The sequence below is a fragment of the Marmota marmota genome, unplaced genomic scaffold (genome assembly GCF_001458135.2).
Source record: "Marmota marmota marmota unplaced genomic scaffold, marMar, whole genome shotgun sequence".
Classification (NCBI taxonomy): domain Eukaryota; kingdom Metazoa; phylum Chordata; class Mammalia; order Rodentia; family Sciuridae; genus Marmota; species Marmota marmota.
In genome coordinates, this window is record NW_026000248.1 from 132,779 (window position 1) to 149,693 (window position 16,915).

The following is a 16,915-nucleotide window of genomic DNA, read 5'->3' on the forward strand; positions in this document are numbered from 1 at the left end:
AGCAGATGGACTTCCAATCTTTAGTTTGTTTTTAATACTCGTATCCCTATTCTCTCTCTCTCTCTCTCTCTCTCTCTCTCTCTCTCTCTCTCTCAGTTATTAATAGTCCTTTATTTATTTATTTATATGCGATACTGACAATCAAACCCAGTGCCTCACACATTCCAGGCAAGTGCGCTACCGCTGAGCCACAATCCCAACCCAACCCCCTATTTTCTCTTATGCTATACCTTGGCCCTAACAATGTTCCAGTCTCTATCTTTAAAAATAAACACATAAAATAAAAATGCTACTTGTTCTTGTTTTCCCCTTTTACCTCATTCCGTTTTTCTTCTTCTCTTCATCAACAAACCTCCCAAAAATACAGTTACACTCCATGCTTCTGAGCTTCACCACTTGCTCACTCACTTAGTCCTGGAAACCTGGTTTTTGCTCCTAGGACTCAATGAAAGGTCTCCTTCAGAGCCGCTAATATCTTGTCAAATAAAGACAGCAGCTCTAACCACACCCCATGTATCCACACAGTGCCAGAGCCATTTTATTTTTCATGTTTTTATTGGTGTATCATGCCCCTCATTTTCCTGAAACAGGTCTCTTTCTACCAAAATTCCATCTTCTGGCCCTTGGGTATTGTTCTATTTGCTATCTATTTACATACCTTCATACACCTTACTTGCACCTTACATTCAGAGATCCAAAAGAAATATGTATAAAAAATAAAGGCAGTAAATTGTAAACAATAGGGATATCTAAAACGAACAATCCTTAATTACACTCCAATCCTGAAAGAATATTATGTATGGCACTATTAAAATAACATATGCTAAAGTTCTTAACAACATGGAAAATGCTTATTTTATAAAGTCAGTTTTAAACAAAACAAGTTAAAATACGTGTATTCAATTTAGTTTCAACTACGTAAAGAAATGAATCAGAGGAAACTAGAAAGCTATACTCCAAAATGTTAATAGTGATAACCACTGATGGGTAACATTTTTCCTTCTTGGTAATTTTATGCATTTTCCATACTGACCTTGTTATAATTTTAGACTTAGTGAAAAAGTGGAGGAATGTTGGGGGCGGGGGACAGGTCTGAGAACACCAGGGCAGCCAAAAAATGCTGCAGTCTGGCTGGGCACAAATCATGAGCCACTCAAGCTGGAACAAACTTTATTTATTTTCCAAACTCCCACGAACGCCACCCACGTGGCCCTTCTAGGCACACCACACACCAAATAGAACTCCCACCACTAGAACTTCAGGAACCAATTCCCACCACCAGAACTTCACCAACCAATGCGAACTCCCCAGGAATCCTCATGAGAACTTCAAAGTAGCAGGCTTCTGAGGCAGACAGCAGGGGTATATGTACAATTGAATACACAACCTATTTCAAGCCAGCATCATCTTAATGGCTTGCCTCTCAACCATTACTTCTGGCAAAATGCCAGAGGCCATTCTGACTAGGCTGTGGCTCTCAACAAAAAATAAAACTCAGTGGCTATAGATAACTACTTTGGTAGGGGTAAAGTCCATAAAAGTTCCTTGAAGCCATAGGTTGTCAATGGCATCAAACCCTTTCTGATCGGAGGAGATCTTCGGTATCAGTCATTGGTCTTGTTGTAGGGACTCTAGGAAGTATTGAAGTGGCTTGGTTGAATCCAGTAATGTTAAGGGTGACAGCCTGATTGCAGCCAGTGGAAGAGCAATTGCCTTGACCCGTATACTGAGAGTGGGTGGTGTCATCCTGGTGGCTTGGTTGTAGAAGCGGCATCTGTGGTTTGAGATAAAAACTTGAGAGAGAATAATGATTAGTAAAAGAAGAAGAGGGTTGGTGAGAAATTTTGAGTTTGGTGGGTATGGTGGAAGTCCAGGACTGGACATTTGGAACAGGTGCCTTTTAAGGTGGGAGACATGGTACCAGGGGGAGTGGCCCAAAAGCTTGGTCACCATTGGGGTAGTATGACCCTATGGGGTCCCATCCATCAAGGTTCTAACGATTGAGAATGCAGTTCCTGAAGTAAGACTGAGTCACCCAGTTGAAGAAGGTCCAATTCAGTTTGTGGTTGTGCTGGGATTGAGGCAATGAGTGTCACAGGAAGGCACTGGTCTGCATGTTCCCTTAGGAGTTTGCATAGAAGTGTGAGATAGGACAGGTAGGACACAAGAGGAGGAGGAGTGATTGGAAAGCTTTGGGTGGTTAAGAAAGGGCACCCATATAGTTGCTCAAAGGGGCTAAGGCCTGAGGGGGCTCTTGGGGCTATCTGAATTCAGGTGAGGGCCAACAGTAGGAAATTGGGCCAGAAGAGCCTGAGTTCAAGCAAGTTTAGTGAGATGGTCCTTGAGAATGCTGTTAGGCCTCTCAACCTTACCCGAGGACTGGGGTTGGTGGGGGATGTGGAGCCTCCAAGTGATGTTGAGGCCTTTGGAGACTAGTTGAAAAACCTGAGAAGTAAAGGCAGGACTGTTGTCTGACTGGATGGAGGCAGGAAGTCTTAACCTGGGAATGATCCCCTCAATGAGGATGGAGGCAAGTGTCAGCAATTTTCCTGGATGTAGGGAAGGCATCTATCCAACTTGAAAAAGTATCAACCAAAGTAAGTAGGTAGGTAGCAAAGCTTTTTGTGCCTAGGCGTGTGAGTGAAGTTGATCTACCAGTCTTTGCCTGGCTAGTGGCTCCTCATCTGACATGTGGGGAGTTTAGGTTTGTTGCTTCCTTGTGGGGATACTGTAAAGCAGACTGAACAAGCATAGTGGACCTGTTGGACAGTAGTTCTCATTCCTATGACATGAAAGAGGGGTTGTGAAAACTGGAAAAAGGGGTTAGAGAGGGTTTTAGATAGGCACAGAGTCTCTGGAGTTAGAGGAATTGGTCATGAGTCCCAGGTCTCTGTCTTGGGCATCAGGGTCTGGTAGTTGATTGACTGACTGGTTGGTGAATTTATGTATCTGATCTTGCAGGAACTTCTGTAGGCAATTCAATAGTCATGGTCCTATTAGGAGAAACATAAAGAGAAGTAATAGGGGTCCTGCAAGGGGGAGGAGCCAAGGCCATATTTGACTGAACATTTCCCATCGAGACTGTTGGCCTGGTTGCTGTCTCTTTTCTAGCTGTTCTTGTCCTTCATTACTCCTAGGAATGACTGTGTTTTGGCTTAACTGTTTGGTAGGTATTTAAGCTCAAACTGGTCAAAATTGACTTTGTTTCTATCTATTGTGAAGAGTCAGCCGAGTTCCCATAGGGGTCACTCATGGGGGAACTTGAAAACTGCTTCTTAGTTCTGCTAGTACCATTTGCGCTAGGATGGGTCCAGGTCTTGCTTGACCATGTGGCTTCCCTTGGAAGCATCAGGGATGTCTCTTGTCTCTAATGAACCTCCTCTTCATAGCAAATGCACTGATTGGCTTTTCATTCTCCAGTGGTCTCAATAGTCTCCCTGATCAGGAGGTTATGTGACCTAGAGTTGCAAAGCACTTTAGAGAAGTTCCCTGTTCCCTGGATTTCAGACTGACTCAGAGGGCCAGAGCCAAATATTGGTTTTCTTGGCCATTTTAATTTAAGTTTAAGTCTTGATCATAAACATCCAGCAAAGTTAGTTTCACCTTAAATTAAGAGTATTGGGCTTTAGCTGAAGTTTGGCCTACTTTGGAGTCATTATTACATGTAGTAAGATGGGAGGCACAGCCTTGTCTCAGGTAAGCCAGGGCTCTTTATAAATCTTAGGTAAAGTGTTCTAGTATTGAAGTTGATCCTTGTTTTTAAATATCATTTTATAAAGTTTACATATAGTGTTGTTCGAGGTCACATGAATACTAGCTAACACAATATGATATTACATTTAAATTGTACCCAGTGTATAGAACTTTATATTAATCTTATTCATAACAGGTCCAGGTATAGAACATTAAATGATATAAATAAATCTCCAATATGTTATTTTTATAAGCCTAAAATTACCATTCAAACTTTTGGAGAACATCAGCTTGATATAATTTTTTTAAAGCTTCTATCTTAAAGACTTATATACCTGGAAAATATGAACACATTTAATATACAAAGAAGAGTAATAGTACCACAATTAAATTGATGTTTTTATATTAATCAAGTTTAGCTCTTAAAGAAATAACATATTACAATATTGCAAAATAACAGTTGTTGTTTAACCATAGTTGTATAATCCTTAATTCCTTCAAGATTACTTGCTCAAAAAACTTACTTACATAACCAACGTACATAGACCTTCTTTATCACTTGCTTAAACCCTCTTATTTACTTAATAGACTCTCTTATCCAGAAACACATTTTCCTTCTATTAAATCCATACTTAGAACCTTTTAATTTCTCTTTCCCATCTTTTAACTCTTTCTTTATTCACACTTTGAATTAATCCTTGTAAATTTCTGAATTTAGGCAAATTATTCCAATTTAATAAGAGATATTTTGTTATTTGCAGTACACACTTAATCACATCTGTTTACCACTTCATGAAAACATAAACAATGTTTAAATGTATAGAATTATATTGTTGTAAGGACGGACAAGGCAAGGCACCTAAGATAGCAGTGAAGATAGGGAAACAGTTTTATTTGGTTGCAGCCAGATTCAGAGTGTACAGCTTCTGCTGTAATCAATGAATCCACTGAACTCCAAGTTTAGGTAGTTTCAGAATTTTGCACACAGTATGTAAGGGAAGGGGCTCAAAAGTTCACAGTCTGCAGAAGTTCATAAAAAGCAGTTTTTTTTTCTTTCTTTTTTTTTTTTTTTTTCTGTTCTGGGCAAGTAAACCCTTCGAGGACACCTGGGAAGGGGAGAGCTTTTTCTTCCCCTTATTTCCTCCCCCTGCAAGATGTTACCAATGAGCCCAATTAGTAACTCCATTATCTTAGAAATCTAGTCAGCACTGTGAAGTCCAGCTCAAGGCCAGAGGCCTTGTTCACATATCTTGTGAAAAACTAGTAAGGGGGTGTCCAGAACCTGGAGTGCTGATTTTTCCCAGACAGTAGCCAAGTAAAACAGGGCAACATGAAAATAGGAAGTTTATCTACACTGAACTCTTTTGTAGAGATTCTTTTGCTGAAAGTCCTAAAATCAGCCATGGTGACTATTGCTGGAGAAGGTCAGTTAAGACTTTTCTGTGGGCCTGGGTAGGGAGGGGGAAGATGGGAAGGCGAGGCTGAGAGCAGCTCTGGTGGATCTAAGAATGAAGAAGAAGACGTAAAAGAATAATGGGAAAGAGGTTTGGGATTTTCCCTAGCAAGGAAAACTTGAGCAGAAGAACAGGTAGGGCAGAGGGGAAGACAGGAGTGAATATCTCAAAAAGCCTGTAAGGGACTTTAATTCTTAGTCACCTGTTTTTAATGATGACAAAGCAACTTTAAAGGCTATTTTCACCAGATCTTGGATAGAGGTCTGAGGGCTCTCCTCAGCTGGTTTGAGCTTTGGGTTAGCTGGTAAGAGGACCTGGAGGGACTGGGTGTGGGCACTGACAGGAGAAGAGAGGAGTGAGTGGGTGGAGGGATTCCTTCAGTAACTGCTACCTCAGCAAGGGGGCAACAGTCTGAGGAAGGGTGGTGATGTACATTTTTTATCTAGTAATTGGAGGGGAGAAAGCAGGTTACTGAGGTGGGAGTGATGGCGGAGAGTCTGGGGCAGATGGCTGAGGGTGAGGACTTACTCGAGCCAGGTGATAGGATGGAGGTTCATTAGCAGGGTCAAAAGTAGTGGATGAGTGTGGAGGAGGAGAAAGTTGGGGATCGATAGTTGGGGGAGTTGATTTGTAAGCTGGAAGAATTTGTAGAGGTTTGCAAGAGGTGCAGAGAGCAGGATTGGAACGGAGCAAGAAGAAAGTGATCTTTACTAATTTTTTCGAACGCTCACAGTAATTGTAGAGATCCCTTAGAATGGAGGGATCCAGGGACCCAAAAGGGAGCCATCTGCTTTGGTTGTTTAAGGGATAAGTGGGCCAGGCCTGGGTGCTATATTTGATCAATTTTTTGGGTTTGAGGTCTGGTGTCAAGGAGAGGGTTTTGAGGTTATCCAAGAGGCATTGTAGGGGAAAGTCGACCGGCAGAGAGGACACATTACCCATGTCGCAAAGGTAGTATAAGGAAAAGGGAAGAGGACACAAAGTAGTATAGGGGAGAAGGAAGGAGACACAAACATAGTATAAGGGAGAGGGAAGGAGATGCAAAGATAGTATAAGAGAGGAGGAGGAAACTGATTTAGTGGCAAAAGGGGCAGCCCGCTAGAGCCAAAAATCAGGAGTGCCTTAGTGGCAGGTTTGAGCTGCAGAGATTGGTCATCACCGAATCCTGACAGTGGAAGCTCTCATCCTGGATGGAGCCAGAGCCATGGGAGACCTTGGACAAGGCTTTTCAGGACCCCTCCTGGAGAGGCCTGATAATCCCAGGGCCGGAAAGAGGGGAAAGAGAGAGACGGGGAAGAGAGAGGAAGGGGAGAGTAAGCATCTCTCTAGCACCTGAGTCTTGAAGGTGAGGACTAGGACTTTATGAGAGCCACAGAAACCATGAAGGTCTGGGTGGGGTGAGATGTTCGGTTCTCTGTTATGTGTCCCTGGAGGTTACACAGTCCTTTGAGGGATACCTACAAAGCCTATGCTGGTAAACTACCACCTGGGAAGGGGAATAATTTTGAACCCAAGAGTCTAATCTGCCCAAGGAAGGAGTCCCTGAAGGCCACCGTGGCCTTAAAACCTTGGTGGGGTGTTTTCCTCCCCGCAGGTGGGCAAAGAGGTTTGCTGGATGGTCAATGGTCAAATCCTCCTGACACCACCATTGGGTTTAGGACTCCAGGAAGGGGAAACTCACCAATCGAAGGCCGGTGGTGGATGGAGTTCTGGTGGTCGAGAAAATGGGTTCAGGCTTTCCAGTGAGTGGCACTTCTGAAGGAAGAGGGACCCAAAAGTGGGTTTTAACCCTCTCCCGGGATTCGACACCAATGAAAGGAAAGTGACCACAACCCTCAGAGCAACCAAGAGATCTTTAGTACAGCAGTGCAACAGAGGAGAAAAGAAAGAAAGAGAAGAGGAGAGAGAGAGAGAGAGAGAGAGAGAGAGAGAGAGAGAGCGAGAGAGAGAGAGACAGAGAAAGCAAGAGAGTTAGCAAGGGAGAGAGAGGGGCCTGGCAGGAGGGAGTTTTTATAGCCCAAATCTAATGGGGTCTCTGGGTCTGCAAGCTGCCTTGTTGGCACAAGGGGGTTAAGTGTTCGGCCTTGAGTGGTGGGCTGAGTGTTCAGCCTTGAGCAGGGGTGTGAAGTGCTCAGCCTTGAGTGGGGGCTTGGACGTTTTGGCTTGAAGCAAACAGGTGATAAAGAACCAGACAGAGGGTTTGAGAGGCCAGGTCATCCTGCAGCTAACTTTGTTTGGCATACCCTGCAGACAGCTTACTCAGCCTGTCCTGCACCTAACAGAAGTAAGCCCAATTTTTATGTTGGCATTCACACAAAATCTAACACTCAATACACTTTCCAGTCTTGTCCCTTACTATATCCCAAAACATTCTCTGCTCTCTTGCTGGACACTACATTTTGAATATTCCTTCATGGTTCTGTCCATGTCTTAGTAAATCTGTCAAAAGTGAGAAATGTCAACCCTGAAGAACTTTGTTCCCTAAACCAGAGGCTAGAGTACAATGCCCAGAATCACCTAAGAAAAAAAGAAATTCTTTTATTCAATCCATAATGGATATATTGGTAGCAATAATAAACATAAAACTCACTGGCTAACATGACACATGATAACATTTGCTCTTGAGTATAAACTGCCATACAAGTTAAAAATTTCTAATAGAATTTAGATACATAATCTGATCCTAAAAAACTAAACTTAATAAAAATAATAGCCACTATATAGATTATGGAAATCAAGATAAATCAGAATAATAAAATCTTTATACATTGTACAGATAGGAGAATAAACATCAAGAAAAATAATTTCATAGTATTAAAAAAAGCAAAAAATAACAAGTAGTTTCATTCCTGAAACAGTATCTAGTAGATATTCTACAGGTATTTGTTAAATAAAAGAATGCACTTGTCCAAGGAATTAGATTGTGCCTGATGGGAATTNAAAAAAAAAAAAAAAAAAAAAAAAAAAAAAAAAAAAAAAAAAAGTTGATAAAGAAAAGAAAGGAACTTTCACTAGATGTAAATAGGCCAAGTCATTTAATCCCTCCACATGTTTAAATTGACTACACTTTTCTAGCTGGGAATGTATTTTCCTTATTTTAGTGAGCTTAAATAATGTACCCATGGTAATGAATAAGGCCTGGGTTTAGGTCCAGAAACCTTCTCTATCAGCCTGTTTCATAATTACTCCAATATTATGAACACAATAAGATGTTTTCTTGGTTCAGTTTTAATAGTAATAAGAATTTTTAAAATCCATGCTACTTTGAAGTTTTTCAGACTTTTTTCTCCTAAATGTGGTATTTTGAAATTCTTAGGTATGCTATATAATTATATAAAGTCCATTTCCATGTGTTCATAAACTTTAGCACCCAATAAAAGTAGTAGGAACTGGGCTATATAAACTACTTCCTCATCTCCACCCCTTAATTACCAATAATGAGTTTTATTTAGAAAACAATGAGGAACAAGTACCATAGCCTACAGGCATCTAGCAGTGGAGGGAATTCAGACACAGAAATTAAGGCTCTGGAGAGGTTAAGTCATAGTGGAAACTTCTGGAGTGGAACTGAACTCTTGTACCCTTTTCCCAGCTGCAGACTTAGATAAGGTGTGAGGTGTTTGTGCATGGGACCCACCATAAACTGACATTTTATCCATCTTTTTTTTTCCTCCATGAAAGAAAAGAAATGAAAATACAAGTGCTTGTTACCACATGCTTTTAAGGCTTAAAAGCCTATCAATAAGCCTGCTGTATCCGTGGTTGAGGAGATTGCTTTATAAATTGCCAGAAGAATCTCCTCTGATGAAGACTTGTAAGGGTCCCGCGAAACGTCGGAGAAAGAGACCACCAAGTGACCACTCATGCAATTGGCAGAAGGGGGATTTATTGAACCAGCATGCTGGGGCTCCATGCCCACTCAAGAAGGGAAAGCAGCCCAGAGCCCCAAGCAGGGGCTGAGCACTGCTTAAGTACACTTTTTGGGGAGGGCAGAGGGCTTTGTATACATCAGAACAAATCATCATTAGGCGCGGGAAAATTGAACAACAACTCCTAAACCTGATTAGTTCATTCATTGGCGGGAACAGGTCAGGCTGGAGTGATAGGTCATTCCTAAGGAGAGTACACATTCAAACTGATTGGTTCAGGCCCTGCAAGGCCTGTGTGCAACCACACAGACCCCTTCAGTTATTAAACAACCAGACAATCAGGGGAAACGTTTACTGGGCGGTTCTAAGCATTGTCTTAACAGCTACCAAAATTTCAGGTTTTGCAGGTAACATAGAAACCTAACAATACCTCCTTTACATTTTAACTCAGACCTTGCAGCTTAGAAACTTTTACAACACCCGGTCTTTTACCCTTTAACTTTTATGCTTTAACTTCAATTTCTTTTACCCTTACAGACTGAAGTCACTCTCGCTCCCCAAGAACCATGAGAGAAAAGAGAGATAGTCCCCTACTTGCACATGGGATCTCCCTTTCTCCTCCGATCTCCCTATACCTCTCCCAAACAGGCCAGGCTGCCTTGGGAGGTGGCTGGGAGAAAAAGCAATGCTCAGTCCCCCATGGCAAAGTCTTGGGTCTTTTCCTCCTGGTCCCCCATTTTGTAGCGCAGCAGAAAGCGCAGGTGAAGAGGGTTGTCCTGGGAGGGCAGCAGCGTGATCTCTGCTGAAATGACCCTGCCTTGCTCCACTTGTACCCTCTCCTTTAGGTAGAGGAGTGCCTGCTTCCAGAGTGTGGCCCAGTGAAAAGGCGAGATGGACAGCACCAGGGGTTACTCCGAATCTCCCCCAGGGAGGGTCACCTGGAACCAAAAGGCCAAACCATGCATGGGCGCCCAGCCATAACACCTGTAGTGGAAGCGCCCACCCACCTTGCCTCCAGCTCCAGCTCCAGGATGGCGCAGGCCAGCTGGAGCTGAGCAAAGTGCTGCAGCCAGGCCAACACATCCTAGCTGGACAGACCCTGCACCAAGATCTCCGAGTGGCTCGTGAGGCAGCTTGTGGAAAAACTCTCTAGGCAACTCATGTCCATGCCTTAGTGCTGCTTCACCTGGCTCCAAAAGCCTAGGCGCCACTCCAGCATCTGGTTGCTGATGGGGGCTACAAAGAGCTCAGTGGAAGCCAGCAGGAGAATACCGCCCTCCCTCAGCCACTGGGTCTGCACGTGCAGCAGAGAGCTCAGCATGGACTCATGCAGAAGTCCATAGCCCATTCACTCGCTCACGATGGCATCCACCTGCTCTGGCAACTCCACCATCTCCACCAGACCCTGCAGGACATGCACTTGGTCCTCCAGCTCGTTGAGCCACCCTACCTCTCGGGCCTCTTGGCAAATGGCGCTACCAGCCTGGGCCCAGAATATGCTCAAAAGCCGGTGCCTGCACCCACCTCCAACAAGGTCTTGCCTCGCAGAGCTGCCCAGTTACGCAGGATGCCAAGGAGGTAGGCATTGGTGAGTACGCAGTTGGAGATCCTCTCCTCCCCGACATGTCCCTCTAGCACTCCTAGTACAGGTGGTCCTGCTTGGTTGCTCTTAGTCCTCTGGGGTCGGGATCATGGCAAGGCCACCTCCTGCTCCCCGCCATCTTCTTCTTCCGTTCTCTCCCCTCCTTTGCCACCACCCCCTGACTCTCCAGATATTTCATATAAATGGAATCATACAATATGTGGTCTTTTGTGATTGTCTTCTTAACATGATGTTTTCACGTTTCACCTACAGTGCAGCATGTATCAATACTTCATTTGTTTTTATTGCCAAATAATATTCCCTTTTATGGATACACCACATTTTATTCAGTTGACAGATCCTGGGGTCATTTACATATTTTTGGCTCTTATGAATAATGCCATATAAAATTCATGTGCAAGTTTCTATGTGAACATTTTATTTTCATTTCTCTAGCATATATACCTTTGGGATTTACTGAGTCATATGCTCTTTCCCCTTACTGGTTAAGTGTAAGTTCAAAGAAAAAAAATGGAACTGTTAATTCTGGCTGAGAAATTAGAAAAGACTATTAGAAAAAGTGGTATGTGAGCTAAGTTTTGAAATAGGAGTGATAGGATTCAACCAGAAAAGGGAAAAATGAGATGACAGAAAGTCAGACATTTTGACTTGAATAACATTTGATTTATGTTTGCATATCATTATCCAAAGTACATGTATGAAAACACAAATTGGTGTAAATATATTTTATATACAACAAGAGATATGAAAACTGTGCTCCATAAGTGTAATACGAATTGTAATGTATTCCGCTGTCATATAAAAATTCAATTTAAAAAAGGCATTTTAAAGAGTGGTATATCAGTAGTAAATCTTCATCAACACAGCATATGTTTTTACTTCTGAATGTTTTATTAGTATATTATAGTTACACATAATAGTGGGGCTCATTTTGACATAATTACATAACATGGAATAAAATTTGCTACACTTCAGTCCCCAGTACTTCCCCTTTTCCTCTCCTTCTCCCTCCTCCAATTTCCCTCTACTCTAATGGTTTTCCTTCTATTTATTTATAATTTTAAAATTTATTTCTTTATATATAAACATAAAGGTCAAATTCACTGTGGTGCATTCACATGTACATAGCATAATTTGGTCAATTTCATTCCATTGTTCCTCTCCTTTCCCATTCCTCCTCCCTCCCCATCCTTTGCTCCACTGATCTCCCTTCTATTTTTACAGGATTCCTCCCCCACTTTTTCCTCTTTCTTTGGTCAAGCTTCCTTCTATGAGAAAAAAAAAAAAAACATTCAACCTTGACTTTGTGAATCAGACTTATTTAATATATATATATATATATATATATATATATATATATACACACACACACACACACATATATGTAAAATACTCACAAAATTTAATATTTAACTAGAACTCTACAGTTTCATGGCATTGAGTACATTCACATTTGTACAACCATCACCACCAACCATCTTCAGAACATTTCCACCTTGGCAAATTGCAACTTTTCACCCTTAATAAAGATAACTCCCAGTCCCTGGCAACCTCCACTCTATTCCTAGAGAATTTTTGGACTGTTTCTTTTTCACTTAGTAAGAGAGGCCCACCACTGACTAATGGGTGGTGTCTATGTTTGCAGGCCTTGCTGCACATACATGATTGAGTGTATTGTAAGGACAGGTAACAGAAAATAGGGAAAAAAAGAGGTGGAGACAAAAACTAAACATATGGATCTTGATCCACAGGCTTAAGCAGCCCTGCCACAGATCTGCCTGATTATTTCACATCAAGAAATTGACCTTCCACCTGGTGCTGTGGGGCATGCCTGTAATGCCACCAGCCTGGGAGGCTGAGGCAGGAGGATTGCAAATTCAAATCCAGCCTCAGCAAAAGCAAGGGGCTAAGCAACTCAGTGAGATCCTGTCTCTAAATAAAATACAAAAAACAAAAAACAAAAAAGGCTGGGGATGAGACTTGGTGGTTGAGCGCACCTGAGTTCAATCCCAAGTACTAAAAAAACAAACAAACAAACAAACAAAAAACATATAAAACAAACAAACAAACAAACAAAAAAACCAGAAATTGACCTTGACCTTCCTATAATCCCAACTACTCAGGAAGCTGAGGCATGAGGATTGCAAATTTGAGGGCAAATTGGGCAGCTTAGCAAGACNAGAACCCTGAGCCCCCAGAACCCAGCCAACCTGAAGCACATTTGCTTGCACTGATGCTTTCTGTCAAGAAACCATTTCCTAGTGCAGCCTCTTGAAAAACAACTTGGCAATGCCTCAGAGTTAAACAGTTATTCTATGATGGAGGAACTTTCCAAAAGTGTCAAATAAAAATTAATCACTGTGTAATCCTAAGCTATATGTCTACTAAATCATATTAGTTAGTAGAGTGACTGACTGGACTCATCAAAAATTGAGTATTAAAGAAAATTCTTTTTAACACTCATGTAGTTTACTTGAATATAATAACACATAAGTAATTAGCTTAGCCTTATAAAAATATGGGGCTTGGTCAAAATATTTACTCATTTTTTAATTAATGGTAGAATACACATAACACTCTCCATCACAACAATTTTTAAGTGTACAGTTCAGATCAGTGGCTTAATTACAGTCACACAGTTGTGTGCCCTATCTTCAGAACTCTTTATCATACAAAACCAAAACTCCATTTCCATTAAGCAACTCCCTATTCCACTATTCATTCCCTGGCAATCACCAATCTAACTTTCTTTCTCTATGAATCTTACTACTCTGGGTCAGATTAACCAATGTTAAGTAGAATTACACAGTATTTGTCCTTAGTTCACATAGCAACATATCCTTAAATGTCATTAATGATGTATCAGAATTCCCTTCCTTTTTAAGGATGAATACTATTCTACTCTTTGTGTGTATGCCAAATTTTGTTTGTCCATTCAACCTTTGATGGACACTTAAAATACTTACACCTTTGGCTACTTCAAATAATGCTATGAGCATGGGTGTCCAAATACCTGTTTGGTTTTTGTTATCAATTATTTTGGGTACTTATACCCCAAAGTGGAATTGCTTATTAAGTTTCTTCATCAACTGCCATACTGTTTTCCATAGAGGCTGCACTATTTTACATTACCCGACCAACAACACAAGAAGGTTCCTATTTTTCCATTCCCTTGTCAACACTTGTTATTATTATTATTTTTGAATAGTAGCCAATCCTAATGGGTGTGAGGTGGTTCCTAATTGTAGTTTTGATTTTCATTTCCCTAATGATAAGTGATGCTGTACATCTTGTGCTCATTGATCATTTGTGCAACTTCTTTGGAGAAATCCTTTGCCCATTTTTTAATCAAATTTTATTGTTGTTGAGTTGAAGCAGTTCTTTGTTTACTTTGGATTTAAAAAAATATATTTATTTTTTAGTTGTAGTTCGACACATACCTTAATTTTACTTATTTATTTTTATGTGATGCAGGGCCTCACACATGCTAGGCAAGCGCTCTACCTCTGCGCTACAACCCCAGCCCATTACTTTGGGTATTTTTTTTTAAAAAATATTTTTAGTTATAATTGGACATAATAACTTTATTTTATTTATTTTCCTATGTGGTGCTGAAAATTGAACCCAGTGCCTCACACATGCTAGGCAAGTGCCCTCCCACTGAGCCACAAACCCAGCCCAACTCTGGATATTAAACCCTATGGGATATGGGATTTGTAAGTATTTTCATCCCTCCTGTAAGTTGCTATTTCACTATTGACTTAACAAATTTTAAATATAAATAAAACTCTTGGGTTTATTTGAAACTTTAATATCCTCATCACTCTTGAAGGTCTTAAAATATTATACTTTTCTAGCTTGTACCTTTTCCCCACCCAGTTCTAGGTATGACATTACTGCAGTCTTTTTTGAGCTGTGTGATAATTTTAGACTTAAACCTCTGGGTAAGAAATCTAACCTTTTTCTCTGTCATGTAATGAGGAGGCCACATAAGACAGTAAAAAGTCTTGGACCAGTTGGGAGAAAACCCAAAGTTTAGACATGCTCTATCACTTATTACTAGTGTAATACTTGAGTAAGTCATTTAACTTTTTTTTACCTTAAGTTACATGTTTACAAAGCAGAATATTAATTATTGGCCTCCAGTGAACCATTCACCTTTATAAAGTGTGGACAATATTTTCACCATGTGGTCCAGAAGTCATGTTCTCTGGTATTTAATCCAGTGAATTGAAAACATATCCATATAAAACCCTAACTATGCATGTTCATGGCTTCTTTATTCATAACTGCCCAAACTTGGAAGCAATCAAGATGTTCTTATGAAAACAAATGAATTGAATTCTAGATAACAGAATATTATTAAGCACTAAAAAAAAATTAGGAAGCCAAGAAAAGACATGGAGGAAGCTTAGATGCACATTACTAAGCAAAAGAAACCAGTCTGAAAGGGCTCCAAACTGTTCGATTACAACTACATAATATTCTGAAAAAAAATTTTAAAAACTTTTAAAAGAATTGAGGAAGAAGGGGGGAATAAATCAAGAATCAGACTTTTCTCATTCTCTGCTCAGCCTAAAAGGTAAAAAAAGGAACAAAAAACCAAGCAATATGCTTACCTGTGTTTACCTTGATTAAAGCCAGATTTTAGTTGGAAGAGAAAGGGTGAAGCTTATCACAGGATAGTTTTTCATTTCCAAGTCTTGCAGAGGACAAATCAAATGATACCCACTGCACCTTAAAACCATTATGAAGCTGCCTATTTAGAAACTCTTTAGCACAGAACACACTTTCCCCCTTTATCTGGCATCACCCTGTTTGACATTACACCTGTATCAGAATCTCGGCATTACACATATTATCTGTAGGGACTTTGAATCATTTATTCACAAAATGTGGATCGCTAGGCTTGCTGTGAGAATTAAATAGGATAGTATATTTCAGGAGGATCCTGAGTTCAAAGCAGCCTCAGCAATGGTGAGGCACTAAGCAATTCAGCCAGACCCTGTCTATAAATATAAAATACAAAATAGGGCTGGGGATGTGGCTCCATGGTCCAGTACTCCTGATTTCAAGCCCCGGTACCAAATATATATATATATATTCAAAAAGCCTAGTGGACATGTTTGCCTGCAATGACTAAATAACTGACTTAAGAAGGTAGCCAACAAGTGTCCTGACCACCAGGTGTCACCATTGGGCCAGGAGTATTCACCTAACTGCTCCAGGCATGGGGTAGAACCTAGCAGACAAACAAAACTGTCACTTTCACATACAGTACATTCAGAATTGATATAGGCTTTTCCCTACTTGGGAGCTGGTATTATACACACACACACACACACACACACACACACACACACACACACATATGTTATTTGAAATATTATAGTATTTCAGTATTCTGTTACAGGTGTGCTAAAAATTATGTACTATAATTAATTAGCTGAATATCCTCAGATTTGTTACCAAAATTTGATTTTTAAAATTATCCTCAGTGGACTATTTATTAATTTTGAGAATCAATAGTGCTTTACACATCCTTTGCTTTATCCAACCAGACATTATTGGGCTCCCATAGACTTCAATATTGCCACAATGGACAATTTTCTGGCTCCAATTCCACAATACATTCACATTATTTCCTGTACAATTTTAATGGGATGACAGATAAAAAAGAAAGTACAATAGTTTTAGTGTAAACATAAAGTTTGTGACCACTAAATGTGGGTTAAACAAAGATTATTAACCCTTCTCCTTGACCTGAAGAACTCAAAAATTCAGTTATAAACTATTTTTTGTTGTTGTTTTCTATTTTCTTGAAAAGAAAAAAACACCCTAGGGCAAATCTATCAATCTGTGAATAACCCTGAAATTACTCAAGGAACATTGCCACACCTGGCTGCATTCTGGGACCTACTAATGTCTGTCTTAGAGAGTGCACAGGGCACACAGGGAGAGGCTCATTTCAAAATGAGCATAGAGTTTGGGCTTCCCTCCTTGTTCTAAGTCCCCCACATTGAGACTCACAGTGGTCACTTCAAGACAGGTAATTTGATGAGCATTAGCTTGGAGCTGGAGGTGCAATCTACAGTCTCATGGACTGTTGCCTCATCTGCTAGGAACACTTGCCTTAAATTAAGGCTGACCTGGCCTACCTCAGCCTCAATCTGGGCATGCAAAATCCCTCCTAGCCCACCAGAAAGAAGAGTGACACCAAGCACAGGCTGTTCAGAGCAGATTCTTGGAACTCCAGCAGCTTGGGTTTTTTTTTTTTTTTTTTTTAAACAACAGCT

The 16,915-nt window shown here is 40.7% G+C and overlaps 1 pseudogene; it reads right to left on the reverse strand.

Moving 5' to 3' along the window:
- Positions 1–9,656: 9,656 nt before the first annotated feature.
- The window catches only part of LOC107161125, a 16,359-nt pseudogene continuing 9,100 nt past the window's right edge, over positions 9,657–16,915 (reverse strand).